Source organism: Melopsittacus undulatus, chromosome 3 (genome assembly GCF_012275295.1).
Source record: "Melopsittacus undulatus isolate bMelUnd1 chromosome 3, bMelUnd1.mat.Z, whole genome shotgun sequence".
Taxonomy (NCBI): domain Eukaryota; kingdom Metazoa; phylum Chordata; class Aves; order Psittaciformes; family Psittaculidae; genus Melopsittacus; species Melopsittacus undulatus.
In genome coordinates, this window is record NC_047529.1 from 115,065,938 (window position 1) to 115,083,251 (window position 17,314).

Sequence of the window (17,314 nt, forward strand, 5' to 3'; positions counted from 1 at the left end):
TCACGTAAGAGCATGATGGCACCTTTGGGGTGCCCTGAGGAACGTTGTGTGCTGGGCGACCTCCCTGTAAGCAGGGCTCAGGTCTTTGCTACTGTTGGTTTGGCCTTTGGCCGTCTTGCTCCTTTGGCTGCCTGGAGAGCGTGGCAACCCTGTAAGGAGGGGGAGAGCCAGCGTCTCCACACCCGAGGGGGAAATGGAGCTCTCCTGGACCCCCGGGCCACCCTGTAAGCAGGGGAGGGCCATTTCCCTGCCCAACTTCTCTGCCCCAGCAGCTTTCTGCCTGCTGGTGGCCTACCCAGCGTGACCCCCTGTTGTCAGGGCGTGTCACAGCATTTGGCCCCTTGGCGTTTTGAAGCTCTCCAGCTTCACGCAGCCCTGGGCATGGTCTGAGGCTCTCCTCTCTTGCTGGTGAGTAGGGTGACTCCCCAGACAGTGGCTGCACAGTGACCGTCTCCCTTTTTGGGACGTTTTGTTTTGTGTTTGTCTTGTCCTTGTCAATCTATGTGAGTGAGTGAGTTGAGGGAGTGAGTGAGCTTGTCCTTTAGGCCCCTATTAAAATTGCTGCAGCTTAGCTTAAACCTCCCTGGAGGGAGAGCAGGGATCTGTGCAGTAACAGGGGGGTCCCCTCTAAGTCCACGAGCGGAGGGATGGTCTGGACTCGCCCATTTTCCCAAAGACGGCACCAAGCCACTTAGTCGTGGTGCAGGCAATGCGACCTGCCTGTATTCAGGACCTGGGTCTCTGCTTGCATGGCTGCCTGTCCTGCTGGTGATCTGCCAGCGTAACCCCCTGTTGTCAGGGCGTGTCACAGCATTTTCCCCTTGGTGTGTTGAAGTGCTCCAGCTTCACGCACTGTCCCAATCTGTGGAGCCCTTTGTTGCCTGGAGCAGGCCCAGCCTGCTTTAAGCAGGGCTTGGGAGGCTGTTCTTAGGAAGCCCACAGGAACGAGCCCTCCCTCGCCCTTTAGAGGGTGCAGGTTGAGGAAATGCAGTGCCGCAGCTTGCAGGGCCACCTTTGGCTGTGCTGACCTCCCCCCTGGTTGGGGTCGAGGTTGTGCACTGGGCTCCTGAAGGACTACGTGACGATGATGATGATGACGATGACGATGATGATGATGATGTTGATGGTGTGTTGCAGCCAGGAGGCCCGCCCGTAACTCGGACGCAGGTCGGAGCCTTGGGCTCCCTGGGGCTTATTTGAGAATCTCTGGCCCTAGTCTTTCAGAGGCTCGGGGCTGTATCCGCCTGTCCCCCGGCCTTTAGCTATGAAGCTCCAGTACCTGGCTGTGGAGTCTCGTTCCTGTTGGTGCTGGGGGAAGGCCGAGCTCTGCGGCTCCCTGGGTGTCGACCATCCTGTAAGCAGGTCCTGGGTCTGGGAGCCTTTGTGCTCCCTCAGGTGGCAGCCTGTGTGGGGTGACCGCCCTGCTAGTGGGGTGAGGGTCAAGGTGCCCCTCAGTCGGAGAGAAGGAGCCTCCGAATGCCTTAAGGACCAGGGCCACCCTGTAAGTCAGGGCCCGGCCATGAGTCCTGGGCACTTTACAGTGCAGGCCAGGGCTGGGGGCCCCCTGTGAGCAGGGGTGCGCAGCCTCTGTGGCCGTTGCTTTGCATGCCCAGCGGATTTGCCCAGGGTGCCCGCCTGCTAGCCCGGCTCTAGCCCCGGCCAGAAGTCAGCGGCGCATGTCTGCGGTGAGCCAGGCTGAAATTGAGGGAGGGTGTGCGGGCGGGTGGGCGTGTGGGTGGGCTGGTGTTGCCTTGAGGAGCTCCCTCCAGGGCTAGGGATCCAGGCTTCCTTCAGGGAGAAGAGTTGGCGCTTCCCAGAGCTAATGACATTTTCCTTCCTTGCAGATGCTGGCAGAGAAGAGAAAAGGGGCGTCGTGTCAAGAGAAAAGAGGCGGCGTGTCAAGAGAAAAGAGGCGTCGTGTCAAGAGAAGAGAAGAGAGGCGGCGTGTGGAACGGCGAGGCGAGGAGCGGCGTGGGGCAGATGAGGGGGCACGAGAAAGGCACCCTGGGCAAAGGAACCCCCTGTGGGCACAGGGCTAGGTCACGTAAGAGCATGATGGCACCTTTGGGGTGCCCTGAGGAACGTTGTGTGCTGGGCGACCTCCCTGTAAGCAGGGCTCAGGTCTTTGCTACTGTTGGTTTTGGCCTTTGGCCGTCTTGCTCCTTTGGCTGCCTGGAGAGCGTGGCAACCCTGTAAGGAGGGTGAGAGCCAGCGTCTCCGCACCCGAGGGGGAAATGGAGCTCTCCTGGATCCCCGGGCCACCCTGTAAGCAGGGGAGGGCCATTTCCCTGCCCAACTTCTCTGCCCCAGCAGCTTTCTGCCTGCTGGTGGCCTACCTAGCGTGACCCCCTGTTGTCAGGGCGTGTCACAGCATTTGGCCCCTTGGCGTGTTGAAGCGCTCCAGCTTCATGCAGCCCTGGGCATGGTCTGAGGCTCTCCTCTCTTGCTGGTGAGTAGGGTGACTCCCCAGACAGTGGCTGCACAGTGACCGTCTCCCTTTTTGGGACGTTCTATTTTGTGTTTGTCTTGTCCTTGTCAATCTATGTGAGTGAGTGAGTTGAGGGAGTGAGTGAGCTTGTCCTTTAGGCCCCTATTAAAATTGCTGCAGCTTAGCTTAAACCTCCCTGGAGGGAGAGCAGGGATCTGTGCAGTAACAGGGGGGTCCCCTCTAAGTCCACGAGCGGAGGGATGGTCTGGACTCGCCCATTCTTTCCAAAGACGGTGCCAAGCCACTTAGTCGTGGTGCAGGCAATGCGACCTGCCTGTATGCAGGACGTGGGTCTCTGCTTGCATGGCTGCCTGTCCTGCTGGTGATCTGCCAGCGTGACCCCCTGTTGTCAGGGCGTGTCACAGCATTTTCCCCTTGGTGTGTTGAAGTGCTCCAGCTTCACGCACTGTCCCAATCTGTGGAGCCCTTTGTTGCCTGGAGCAGCCCCAGCCTGCTTTAAGCAGGGCTTGGGAGGCTGTTCTTAGGAAGCCCACAGGAACGAGCCCTCCCTCGCCCTTTAGAGGGTGCAGGTTGAGGAAATGCAGTGCCGCAGCTTGCAGGCCCACCTTTGGCTTTGCTGACCTACCCCTGGTTGGGGTCGAGGTTGTGCGCTGGGCTCCTGAAGGACTACGTGATGATGATGATGATGATGATGATGATGGTGTGTTGCAGCCAGGAGGCCCGCCCGTAACTCGGACGCAGGTCGGAGCCTTGGGCTCCCTGGGGCTTATTTGAGAATCTCTGGCCCTAGTCTTTGAGAGGCTCGGGGCTGTGTCCGCCTGTCCCCCGGCCTTTAGCTATGAAGCTCCAGTACCTGGCTGTGCAGTCTCGTTCCTGTTGGTGCTGGGGGAAGGCCGAGCTCTGCGGCTCCCTGGGTGTCGACCATCCTGTAAGCAGGTCCTGGGTCTGGGAGCCTTTGTGCTCCCTCAGGTGGCAGCCTGTGTGGGGTGACCACCCTGCTAGTGGGGTGAGGGTCAAGGTGCCCCTCAGTCGGAGAGAAGGAGCCTCCGAATGCCTTAAGGACCAGGGCCACCCTGTAAGTCAGGGCCCGGCCATGAGTCCTGGGCACTTTACAGTGCAGGCCAGGGCTGGGGCCCCCTGTGAGCAGGGGTGCGCAGCCTCTGTGGCCGTTGCTTTGCATGCCCAGCGGATTTGCCCAGGGTGCCCACCTGCTAGCCCGGCTCTAGCCCCGGCCAGAACTCAGTGGCGCATGTCTGCGGTGAGCCAGGCTGAAATTGAGGGAGGGTGTGCGGGCGGGTGGGTGTGTGGGTGGGCTGGTGTTGCCTTGAGGAGCTCCCTCCAGGGCTAGGGATCCAGGCTTCCTTCAGGGAGAAGAGTTGGCGCTTCCCAGAGCTAATGACATTTTCTTTTCTTGGCAGATGCTGGCAGAGAAGAGAAAAGGGGCGTCGTGTCAAGAGAAAAGAGGCGTCGTGTCAAGAGAAAAGAGGCGGCGTGTCAAGAGAAGAGAAGAGAGGCGGCGTGTGGAACGGCGAGGCGAGGAGTGACGTGGGGCAGATGAGGGGGCACGAGAAAGGCACCCTGGGCAAAGGAACCCCCTGTGGGCACAGGGCTAGGTCACGTAAGAGCATTATGGCACCTTTGGGGTGCCCTGAGGAACGTTGTGTGCTGGGCGACCTCCCTGTAAGCAGGGCTCAGGTCATTGCTACTGTTGGTTTTGGCCTTTGGCCGTCTTGCTCCTTTGGCTGCCTGGAGAGCGTGGCAACCCTGTAAGGAGGGGGAGAGCCAGCGTCTCCGCACCCGAGGGGGAAATGGAGCTCTCCTGGACCCCCGGGCCACCCTGTAAGCAGGGGAGGGCCATTTCCCTGCCCAACTTCTCTGCCTCGGCAGCTTTCTGCCTGCTGGTGGCCTACCCAGCGTGACCCCCTGTTGTCAGGGCATGTCACAGCATTTGGCACCTTGGCGTGTTGAAGCTCTCCAGCTGCCACGCACAGTCCCAGTCTGTGGAGCCCTTTGTTCCCTGGAGCAGCCCCAGCCTGCTTTAAGCAGGGCTTGGGAGGCTGTTCTTAGCAAGCTCACAGGAACGAGCCCTCCCTCACCCTTTAGAGGGTGCAGGTTGAGGAAATGCAGTGCCGCAGCTTGCAGGGCCACCTTTGGCTGTGCTGACCTCCCCCTGGTTGGGGTCGAGGTTGTGCACTGGGCTCCTGAAGGACTACGTGATGATGATGACGATGACGATGATGACGATGATGACGATGACGATGATGATGATGATGATGACGATGACGATGATGATGGTGTGTTGCAGCCAGGAGGCCCGCCCGTAACTCGGACGCAGGTCGGAGCCTTGGGCTCCCTGGGGCTTATTTGAGAATCTCTGGCCCTAGTCTTTGAGAGGCTCGGGGCTGTATCCGCCTGTCCCCCGGCCTTTAGCTATGAAGCTCCAGTACCTGGCTGTGGAGTCTCGTTCCTGTTGGTGCAGGGGGAAGGCCGAGCTCTGCGGCTCCCTGGGTGTCAACCATCCTGTAAGCAGGTCCTGGGTCTGGGAGCCTTTGTGCTCCCTCAGGTGGCAGCCTGTGTGGGGTGACCGCCCTGCTAGTGGGGTGAGGGTCAAGGTGCCCCTCAGTCGGAGAGAAGGAGCCTCCGAATGCCTTAAGGACCAGGGCCACCCTGTAAGTCAGGGCCCGGCCATGAGTCCTGGGCACTTTACAGTGCAGGCCAGGGCAGGGGCCCCCTGTGAGCAGGGGTGCGCAGCCTCTGTGGCCGTTGCTTTGCATGCCCAGCGGATTTGCCCAGGGTGCCCACCTGCTAGCCCGGCTCTAGCCCCGGCCAGAAGTCAGCGGCGCATGTCTGCGGTGAGCCAGGCTGAAATTGAGGGAGGGTGTGCGGGCGGGTGGGTGGGCTGGTGTTGCCTTGAGGAGCTCCCTCCAGGGCTAGGGATCCACGTTTCTTTCAGGGAGAAGAGTTGGCGCTTTCCAGAGCTAATGACACTTTCCTTCCTTGCAGATGCTGGCAGAGAAGAGAAAAGGGGCGTCGTGTCAAGAGAAAAGAGGCAGCGTGTCAAGAGAAAAGAGGCGGCGTGTCAAGAGAAGAGAAGAGAGGCGGCGTGTGGAACGGCGAGGCGAGGAGTGGCGTGGGGCAGATGAGGGGGCACGAGAAAGGCACCCTGGGCAAAGGAACCCCCTGTGGGCACAGGGCTAGGTCACGTAAGATCATGATGGCACCTTTGGGGTGCCCTGAGGAACGTTGTGTGCTGGGCGACCTCCCTGTAAGCAGGACTCAGGTCTTTGCTACTGTTGGTTTTGGCCTTTGGCCGTCTTGCTCCTTTGGCTGCCTGGAGAGCGTGGCAACCCTGTAAGGAGGGTGAGAGCCAGCGTCTCCGCACCCGAGGGGGAAATGGAGCTCTCCTGGACCCCCGGGCCACCCTGTAAGCAGGGGAGGGCCATTTCCCTGCCCAACTTCTCTGCCCCGGCAGCTTTCTGCCTGCTGGTGGCCTACCCAGCGTGACCCCCTGTTGTCAGGGCGTGTCACAGCATTTGGCCCCTTGGCGTGTTGAAGCGCTCCAGCTTCATGCAGCCCTGGGCATGGTCTGAGGCTCTCCTCTCTTGCTGGTGAGTAGGGTGACTCCCCAGACAGTGGCTGCACAGTGACCGTCTCCCTTTTTGGGACGTTTTGTTTTGTGTTTGTCTTGTCCTTGTCAATCTATGTGAGTGAGTGAGTTGAGGGAGTGAGTGAGCTTGTCCTTTAGGCCCCTATTAAAATTGCTGCAGCTTAGCTTAAACCTCCCTGGAGGGAGAGCAGGGATCTGTGCAGTAACAGGGGGGTCCCCTCTAAGTCCACGAGCGGAGGGATGGTCTGGACTCGCCCATTTTTCCAAAGACGGCGCCAAGCCACTTAGTCGTGGTGCAGGCAATGCGACCTGCCTGTATACAGGACCTGGGTCTCTGCTTGCATGGCTGCCTGTCCTGCTGGTGATCTGCCAGCGTGACCCCCTGTTGTCAGGGCGTGTCACAGCATTTTCCCCTTGGTGTGTTGAAGTGCTCCAGCTTCACGCACTGTCCCAATCTGTGGAGCCCTCTGTTGCCTGGAGCAGCCCCAGCCTGCTTTAAGCAGGGCTTGGGAGGCTGTTCTTAGGAAGCCCACAGGAACGAGCCCTCCCTCGCCCTTTAGAGGGTGCAGGTTGTGGAAATGCAGTGCCGCAGCTTGCAGGCCCACCTTTAGCTGTGCTGACCTCCCCCTGGTTGGGGTCGAGGTTGTGTGCTGGGCTCCTGAAGGACTACGTGATGATGATGATGATGATGATGATGATGATGTTGATGGTGTGTTGCAGCCAGGAGGCCCGCCCGTAACTCGGACGCAGGTCGGAGCCTTGGGCTCCCTGGGGCTTATTTGAGAATCTCTGGCCCTATTCTTTCAGAGGCTCGGGGCTGTATCCGCCTGTCCCCCGGCCTTTAGCTATGAAGCTCCAGTACCTGGCTGTGGAGTCTCGTTCCTGTTGGTGCAGGGGGAAGGCCGAGCTCTGCGGCTCCCTGGGTGTCGACCATCCTGTAAGCAGGTCCTGGGTCTGGGAGCCTTTGTGCTCCCTCAGGTGGCAGCCTGTGTGGGGTGACCGCCCTGCTAGTGGGGTGAGGGTCAAGGTGCCCCTCAGTCGGAGAGAAGGAGCCTCCGAATGCCTTAAGGACCAGGGCCACCCTGTAAGTCAGGGCCCGGCCATGAGTCCTGGGCACTTTACAGTGCAGGCCAGGGCTGGGGCCCCCTGTGAGCAGGGGTGCGCAGCCTCTGTGGCCGTTGCTTTGCATGCCCAGCGGATTTGCCCAGGGTGCCCGCCTGCTAGCCCGGCTCTAGCCCCAGCCAGAAGTCAGCGGCGCATGTCTGCGGTGAGCCAGGCTGAAATTCAGGGAGGGTGTGCGGGTGGGTGGGCTGGTGTTGCCTTGAGGAGCTCCCTCCAGGGCAAAGTATCCACGTTTCCTTCAGGGAGAAGAGTTGGCGCTTCCCAGAGCTAATGATATTTTCCTTTCTTGGCAGACGCTGGCAGAGAAGAGAAAAGAGGCGTCGTGTCAAGAGAAAAGAGGCGGCGTGTCAAGAGAAGAGAAGAGAGGCGGCTTGTGGAACGGCGAGGCGAGGAGCGGCATCGGGCGGAAGAGGGTGCATGAGAAAGGCACCCTGGGCAAAGGAACCCCCTGTGGGCACAGGGCTAGGTCACGTAAGAGCATGATGGCACCTTTGGGGTGCCCTGAGGAACGTTGTGTGCTGGGCGACCTCCCTGTAAGCAGGGCTCAGGTCTTTGCTACTGTTGGTTTTGGCCTTTGGCCGTCTTGCTCCTTTGGCTGCCTGGAGAGCGTGGCAACCCTGTAAGGAGGGTGAGAGCCAGCGTCTCCGCACCCGAGGGGGAAATGGAGCTCTCCTGGACCCCCGGGCCACCCTGTAAGCAGGGGAGGGCCATTTCCCTGCCCAACTTCTCTGCCCCGGCAGCTTTCTGCCTGCTGGTGGCCTACCCAGCGTGACCCCCTGTTGTTAGTAATCTGTATATAAAAGCATAAGGTCAAATATGGAAGGTGGGATTTGCAATGTCACTTTCCTAAAACATTCTCATTACTTTCCAGTTAAGTGGTTTGGTTACTTTGCTGCTCATGCCTTGATTCCCCCCATTCCCTCACCATCCTTTATTTTCCTGTTTTGTTCTTACTCTTTGAAGTGATTTTAGATTTTATCAAAGTGGGGGAGTCGCCAACTCTCTTTTACGTTATGAAAGCTCAAGTCTATTTATTTGCTACAAAAGAAGTCCACTCAAGGAAACAGAATGTCTTTTTTATTTTCCTGAAGTATATCTTTTGGGTTTAGTTACAGTTCCCCAGCTCCGGAGTTGCCATTCATTGTAAGTAATAAAGCAAAGGTGACAAAAATCATCAGCTTTTTAGATTTATTTATTTTTAGTTCTGCAAAGAACTTGAAACAATGAGTTGTTTGTTGTGTCTCACTGCTGCTCGAAGCCTCTTCATCATACAGCAAGTGTGATGTGCTTAAGGAAGTTAGAAGATGGCATGGCCTGCTGAGCATAACAGGTTTTAACTACTTGATCTGTTTTGATGAAATGGGAAAAGGCCAAACAGCGTCGTTCTTTAGAGAAAATATGTCAACAGGTAAGTATTTGAGAATGCATAATTACCTGGGAGCAGTAAGCATAAAAAATGCACATCCTAATTCAATTACAAGCAATGGCAGACTGAACAAAGAAGGGCTCTCTGGTCTTTTGCAGTTAATAGCACAGCCATCCCCTAGGATTTTTGAGAGGCCGGAGTCGATGCTGCCAAGTTCATTGTGCATTTGGATTATTTGGATTTTTCTTTTTTATTTTAAATTTAACTACTCATTATTAGTTTCTCATTTACAGACATGTGGCTCCATCGAATCAACCTGAAAGGTTAGTTATGCAACATTTATTTCACGGGTAGCACCAAAGCAGAATTAGGACAGCTTTAAATGGGAGGCTGACTAGATACTGACAAATATGATTACAACCAATATTTGGTTAAAAAAAACCCCAAACCTGCAATTCATCCATGACTAAAGATGTACGTATATTTCCATATATAAGCATTTGTGTGAGAGTGCAGCTGAAGCCTAAGAAGCTATGTGATAAAGAGAAATAACTTGCATTAATGGGAATGGAACATCTACTTTGACAACTGGGGATATTTATAAACTTTTTTTGTGTTTACCCTATTTTGAAAACAACTATGAGAGTTACAAAACAACAGCTAATTGTAGGTTTATTTGCAAACTTACTTTACAAAATCAAATAAATTACAGCTACTGTTTAAAGCTATTAACTACACTTATCACCGGCAGACTTTGCTTGTGGTTTAATTCAATGATGGCAATGTATTCCACCTTGGAAAAAAAAGAAGTGTTAATATATTCAAACTAAGGGTTATCCAAGGCTCTAATTATCTTAGAGTACCTCTGTCGATTTGCAAATTAATCACATTCTTCAAACTGTACAAAGCAACAACAGCCCATGCATGATCTCATACTTGTAATTTAGCATAATGTTTATGGTGATACAGCATTGTCAGAGTTTAAATATCTTGATCTAAACAATTTGACTTCAAAATTGCCCATCTTCTGTTGTTTTCCTTGTGGCAGCCTTCCTGTTTTGCCTTATGGAACTTGCTCTTAAGGTGGGGATTACAAATGGTAGCATCTTTCCACCTTTTTGAAGTACCAATGGGAAAAACATGAAAGTCAGATGCTTACGTTATCCAGTAGTATTGTGAAGTCCTTCAGTTTTCCAAGTCAAAAATACATTTGTGTTGGCAGAAATAGATGCATAAGATAGTAGTCAAAATGGAGAAATCATTTTAATTCCTCAGTGATAAGCATGTGTAATAAATAATAAAATATTATTCTTGGCCAAAAAGTAGAGTTTCCAGTTCATGGGAAACTTCACTGTATAGAACTTTCCATGGACTGCAAATTCAGGTTATTTTGTCAGAGATGGATGCTCAAGTTTCCAGAACACACAGCAAGGTATGTTCCCCAGGTCCTGTAGCTGCAGCAAATCTGACAAAACTGCATCAACTAAGACATTTCTAGGAGAATGTGAGAGAATGTAAAGGCTCACTGGACTGTCTTGGAGGCGTACGCTGAAATCCTGTGAGCATGGACCTGGGAGTTTGCCTGGTGAGCTTCTCCCAGAGTTACTCATCCTGTGAGGCTGAAGAGCACTGGGGATTGTGAGTACCCCACCTTAAGTGATGACTTGGCAGGTGGTCCCTGAACTGGGATTCAGTTTGGGTGATGTCAAAGCAGAAATATTCTTTTAAGACCCCCATACTACTGGAACTGGGCTTCTTCATAGCTTCATATGCCCATGGCGGGGGAGGTTGGAACTAGATGATCTTAAGGTCCTTTCCAGCCCTAACTATTCTATGATTGTGTATCCTTCTGGGAAGGTGTACAAGCCCCATTCCTAAGTCATACATCACTCATATCTAGAATGTTAGTGGTATTGAATTTCTCTGTGTGAACACTGAGCAGAATCTACACAGCCCAGGCTGCTGGAGCCCTGTCCTGCACATCCTCCCAAATGCGAAGACCTTGGAGGGCAGCAGCATGGCCTCCTTCACAGTGTTTGTGTTTGTTGAGGGGATTCTAATGTGTTTGATACTTGGCTCTTTTCAGTCTCTTCTGCTGTTTTTGCTCTTTGTATCCATGGAATTGGACTGGAACTAGAATGAGTTTAACCCTAGGTTGGTTTTGGTTTGTTTTTTTTAATAAATACCTGGTGAGCAGACTGAGAAAGATATCAGCTTTCTAGGTGTAGCTCTACCATATCTTTATTTGATGCTGATGATGTTCTCTAAATCTGAAAAGGGTTGAGGGTATCAAAAGAATAAAAAGTCAGCTTACATGAATTAAAAGGTTGTGTGGGTTGAATGAAAATGTGATAATATCACTAAAAAGATGCATTTTTAGTTCAGGAACATAAATTCACTTTGCACATAGCATATAAACATACTAATACATGTCTCTTAAATATGTTTAAAGCTATAGACTACAGAAAAGTATAGTTTATGTAGCAACATATACCATTCAAAGCAAGTATTATAAAGCTAATAGGCATGTTTTACAGGCAGAGAGAATGTATACAAACCTAGTCTACAAAGTGGATGAAGCAATTATGTAAATCTAAAGTTGTCAGAGTGATCTATAACTATTTCTACTGTCAGCTGTTCCACATAGCATACCCAAAACCAGATTCTCACTTATTTGGTAAATATATTTCTTCATTTCTAGAGATGCCAGTAGTTTCTTTGTGCTGGAACTGCAGCCCCAGCCTGGGGAGCTTTGCAGTAGAGTGGCTTAACAGAGGGCTGCTGAACAGTAGCTGAAAGAAGGGCTGTTAAACAGAAGCAAAAAGTCAGCTGGTGGTAGTTATGTTCCAAGCCATATTTTCTAATGCTTTTGTGGTGCTCTTACTCTGCTGAAAAGAGCTTCTTGACAGAAGGGCTGAGTTTTGAATGGAGCAGCAGCCCTTGGAGAGGAGCTGCAGACAGAGATGGATTCATCTGTAGCTTGGAAGAGCTGTTATTTAAAACATAAAGGATTTCTTGATATATGCAGTTGGCATCACTGTGAGTGGTAATAACAGAGGCACCACTACTAAAATGCAAAGTGTATTATTGCTGCCTTAGGAGTCTGTCTCAGATCTTTCCCTCATACCAATCCAGTAGGGATTTAATGATGTTCTGTCCCCGAGTGTCCCACCCAAGAACTGTGGGCAGGACAGGATTTGCTTCTCAAAGCACACTTCAGAGGTACAGAGCAGGAAAGAGGAGAAGAGAGAAAGCAGGGAAGAGCTGAATGAAGAATAAAGGGAGTGTAATACAAGAGGAGAAGGAGTGAGAAAAGAGGAGTAAAAAGACTGCAAAATAAAAGGAAGCACAAGCTGTAGGGCCCACTTCTCTGAACCTGATGTTTCTGTACATTGATGTGAGGCAAGCCTCTCGCAATCACAGTCCCAGTCTAATCCTGAACAAAGTATACAGCCTTTTATGTGCCCTTGTTTGCTATGGCTCTGGCATGGTAGGTGATGGAGTTGGGTCTGTGTGCTGTGGATAGCTGTGATGTATATGCATGGCTTTTGAGGATCTGCTAGTAAGTTTTATGCATGAAAGCTTTCCTAATCAGAAATGCTTTTCTCATTTAAGATATAAATGAAGGAGTACAGATGCTCAGAGACCCTTGTGTGTAGCTAGCTCTTTTCCTAGAGGAGGGAAGGTTTGCATTCATTGGAGTGAATTGCCATCAAAACACAGAGCTTCTTGGGAGGGGTGCTACTGGCCTAATCCTATTTTTCCCAAGTCTGCCAGTTGTCAGGAGACTGATGCAGACACCCCAGTGCTGGTGCCCAGTGCTATTGAAGATGCTTTATGGTATCTTTCTCACTTCCAGCTGCCTCTGCATAAGTAAGAGCACAATCACTCAGGCATCCTGTTTTCTATCTGCCAGCCCTGCTACAGGTGTCTTGGATGCTCTGGGATGTCAAAGATGCTACTTGGTGCTTATGTTTAGGAACTGAATCAATCCAAACCTGGTATAGCTGTGAGATGCTTATTGTCTCAGAAGAGTGGGAATAGTTCCCTTTCCAATTTAGAGGGAAAGTTAAAAGTAGATGGACTGTTACCAAGTCAGGTTGGCTGGTTTACAAAAGACTGCTACGGTCAAGAGATGGGAAAACACTGCCAGGTCTGGATTAAAAGCCAGATCTAAACAACAGAGTATTTGCTTTTCTACAGGCTGAAGCATGGGACTCCCTCAGGTCTTTGGATATAGCTTCACACCCAAAAATTACAGAGATAACTTACTGTTGCATGTTTAACGCTTCTGACATTAAAAGTGGTGGTGAGACACTGTGGCAGGGGTGGGACTGGAGGAGCTCTAAGGTCCATTCCACCCCGAAGCAGTCTCTGATTCTATGACATATTCCTTGAAATATGCAATGAGACTGTGGCTTGCACTTCATTGTGTTTGTGACTGTAACCATGTTGTACTACTCATACAGGTGGTTCTTCAGGAAATCTCCTGCACTTAACAAAAAGGTGTCGAATGGGATGCAAATGGTGGCTGCGGGGACAGAATTGTTGCTGGGGTCTTTAAAAGAAAGAAGCAAAACCCTGTAAGGGATGTATTCTAGACAAAGCTCCTAAAAAGCAGAGCTTGCTTCACCTGCTGTGCTCTAAACCATGGGCTGTTTCTTGTTTAAATGGAGTGTGTTACTCCTGATGTGTACCAATGTAAATAGACATTGGAAAAGCCACAGTTACTGTCTCCATAGGGATAAGAACAATCACCTACTGGATAGCAAGAGGAAGAAACTCTCCTTTTCAGATAAATTCAGGTGGCCTGTGGGGTGGTCAGGTTGGATTTAGTTTACTTGGTGCTGATACAGGTCACATCCTAAGGGATTGATTGTTCTATCCCATGGAAAACAGAGTTCTGAATCCTTGTCCCCTAGCACTGAGCTTCAGACCAAATCCTGATTTGATCTGTAGCCCAATCCTACACATAAACTTAATTATCAGGCAAACACAGAGTTCTTCCCCCCCTTTCTGATTAAAAGCTTCCCATCTATTTTGATTTTTGTCTCAGCCCTGAAACTTCTTGATTTGTCTTCTAAATGATACAAAGATGGAAAGCCAGCAGGGAAAACAGTGGGAAAGGCAAGTCCATAAGGGGCAGAAGGGAAAAGTAAGGAAAATCTGTATGTAGTAAATCTTACTAGTGTATAAAAATACAGAGGGGGAAAAACCCCACCAAAAACCCCACCGAACCCCCCAGACCTATACAAATGTAACTAGGCTACTTCTAGAAGTGATCTCATTGAAGCCTGGTGTGTGATTCAGACACAGAGCAGATTTCCCCATTAACATAGCTGCCTATTTATCTGGGTAAGGTGTAAATGAAATCAACAGAGTATCACAAATAGGAAGGCTTTGGAGCTGTGCTGGTTCCTTGGACAGCTACATCCCATTGCTTTGCACTTCCCTGTGGCTGCATTTGTCTTTGCTATTTCTCTGTGCTGCATTCTTATGTTGCTGATGGAGTTAGTGCTTGTGGCCTTTCTCCTCTTTGCTCTGTCCTACTCCTCCTTTTGCAGTTCTTCTGCCTCTTTCTCCTCCCTTGGCCTTTCTTCTACTCTTCTTCTGCACTTGACTTCTACACTGCTGTCCCTTTCTCAGCCCTTGTTCTGCTCTTCTCACGCATCTTTCTTCAGTCCTTTCTCCTCCTATTGCCCTTTTCCTGCCTCTGGAGTTCCCCCCCTACTTTTGCTATTTCTGAGCTGCTTTTCAGAGTAGCTTGAAAAGCCACCCCTTGCAGGCTGCTAGGGCAAATCATGGCTACACTAGGCTACACTAGGCGCTACTGAGGCTTGTTTCTCCGAGCATGAGAAACAGTTTAGCGAAGCACAGTCCTTCCAAGCACCATAAGCCAGAGGAGACCTGAGCAGGAGGCCATGCCTGCACTGCAGCGTACATGTAAATAACGGCGCAAAGAGCACAAACAGCACAAGAACTATGAACAAGGTGGCACACTAGGACGTCACGGCAGCAAACCGACAAGCAGAGGCTGCAGCAGCTCCGAATTCCGGCGTTCCCGCAGAGCTCCGGCAGAGCGGCGGCAGCCTCCGTGCCTCGGGGGCTCTGGAACAAACAGGCAGGCTCCCGTTTCCAGATGCCTCTAATAGCGGTGGGACACGGGGAGCGTGAGCTCCCATTGGCTGCTCGTAAATCAGCCCCCATACAAATGCTCCTGGGAGGGGTGGCCGGAAGTCATCGGGACGTAGTTCTGGTATCCACAGGCACTAGGCTCGGAGCTCCCGACTTGGCTGAGCGGAACAGGAACAGCCGTTCTCTCGGAAGGAGGAGCTGGGGAAGCTTTAGGAGAAGCTGGAGTACCTTCAGGAGAAGCTGGAGTACCTTCAGGAGAAGCTGCAGTGCTGTTTCTGGTTTCTGGTAGGTTCCAATGTTTTATGATTCCTCAGGGGTCCCAGGGCTTTCCACCTCCATGTTGAAGTAGGCCTGCGCAGCGGTGCTTGTCGGGCTCTGCATGGGCTTTTGCTAGTGGCAGTGGATGCGTGCTGGTTTTTGTCTCTCCCCCAGAATATCTTGTTTTCTCACTGAAAACTTAACAGTAGTTTTTTGCAAATACATATAGCAATTTCTGCAGAGAAATGTACTCAGAGATCAATGTGATCAGGCAAAAACCATTTATTGCAAAGCATCTCTTCTTATACTGTTGTCTATATTTGCTTGCAGTAGTTTGGTGTATTATAATTGGATACTTACACAGTAACTTTCTGTATTAAGGCAATGCCTAGCTGTATTAAGCTTGGATACATACTCGGTTGCTGTTTTAAGCTTGGATACATACTCGGTTGCTGTTTTAAGGTTGGATACATATTCGGTTGCTGTTTTAAGGTTGGATACATATTCGGTAGCTTGCTATATTAGTGGATACATATACAGTGTAGCACACAGCAACTAGTATACAACTGGTTAAATTAAGTGTACGGGGACCTAGCCTTTAAAAGTTGCTAGCAGTTCACTATTGTGTCTTGGCACATCCCAGTTTCTCATCTTGCTTGCACTGTTACTTTTGCTTCTTCACCCACGGCTTTTTTCATCCTCAGTTCATGTCGAGTCCCATGTAGGTACTTGCTGACTTGGGAACGTGGCCATTCTTTGCTAAAAAACCATCCGCATGTAATTTTACTGAAAATAGTATATCTAATGGTAATATCCTGTGAACTGACCTTTCCAGACCTGGTATATCCATTAGATGATAAGATAATTAGTTTTCATCCCCCTGCAGAAAGTTTTCTAGCACCTTTTCTTCAGTTACACTTCATTCAGACCCCTGAGCATCTAGAAGTTTTTTCCTTTACTAAGTATGTGTCCTTTCTTTAGGTGGATAGTGAAAGCAGACAGGTTGTGCTGGTTCCTATTTGCTGTCCTATTGTTCTTAAGAATTTGCTGATATGAAGAAGTTCTGTGATCCAAATGCATTTTAAATCGGCTTATAAAAGAAGTATTATAAAAGGCACTTCCTTGGAAGAAACAAGTTGGCCTGTCCCACTTAAACCAACCAAAATGCCCCCAGACCCTTACATTTCTCTTTTTGCTCGTTGTTATTTGAATTTCCCTTAAATACAGCCACAGTTTTGTTTTCCTTATGCTTGCTGTTCAGCAGCCAGCCCCACAGTCTGCATGTTCTGGTGTATGTCATCAAGCCTAGATGCTCACAGCAGGTTTCTGATGCTTTGCTTGTCAGTGAATGGTAATAAGACTTCTCTCACATGGGATTTTGAGTATCTGTGTGGTAGGCATTAGGTTGGAGTTAGTTGTCTGGTACTTGTTTAAGGGACTGGAGAGAAACAGTGATTTGCAAATGCCTCCCTTAGGATGAAACAGATAACATTTCAAAACTCTTCTCTTTATTGCTCTGTAATTAGAGCCTAAAGAAATAGTTCAAATGTAAATGTCTGCATTGTAGGCATCTAAAAAGTAATGTGAAAGCAATCTTGCTGTGCTGTGGAGGTGCTTAGAGCAGGGAAGATAAAATGTGTTTCTTCTGTTGTCAGAAAAGCAACCTCCATCCCTTATTTCTGGCATGGCTCCACAGACTTTCCAAGTCTGGATTGATGGTCTTTTGCAGGTGTTTAACCTTCAGCTGGAAGGCCAGAAACACTGGTGGCTCTATAAACCAATGGTGCCTTTAGCTTGGGAATATCATGTTGAATCAGATGACAGGATTGGGAATCCCATGCATGAATTCATATTAAAAGTATTATAATTGGATTATTTTATATGGCCTGGGTTGTGGTTGCCAGAAAAGTAGGCACATTTAAAATGGTCTGTTTCTTGAAGGCAGTATTCTGAATGATGGTGGTTGTGAAGCTGAGGGGAGGATTGGTGCACAAAAAGCCATGAGAGCAAGAGATCTGGATGCCAGTTGTGTAACCTATCCTTTTTCAAAGGCTTTATTTGCTGTAGTATTTAAACAATTGACTTCTTGGTTATTTCTGGAAATTCTCAGTATTCTCCAAGTTGGGCATCCTGACTCCTGGATCACGTTTGTGGAGTTGTGTGCATGAAAAACCCTAGTCTTGTATATGGTTATGAAACATTTTAATGCTTTTACATGCTGTCTGTAATCCATCAGGCTGATCCTTCTATGCACTGAGACTTGCTGCTTTACCAAGAGTTGTCACTGTTCTGGTGAATCAGTTTTAAATATTTACCCTTGGCTGTTAAACAAAAGCATGAACTAAACCCAATATTAATTTTATGTGTTAGTTGGGTT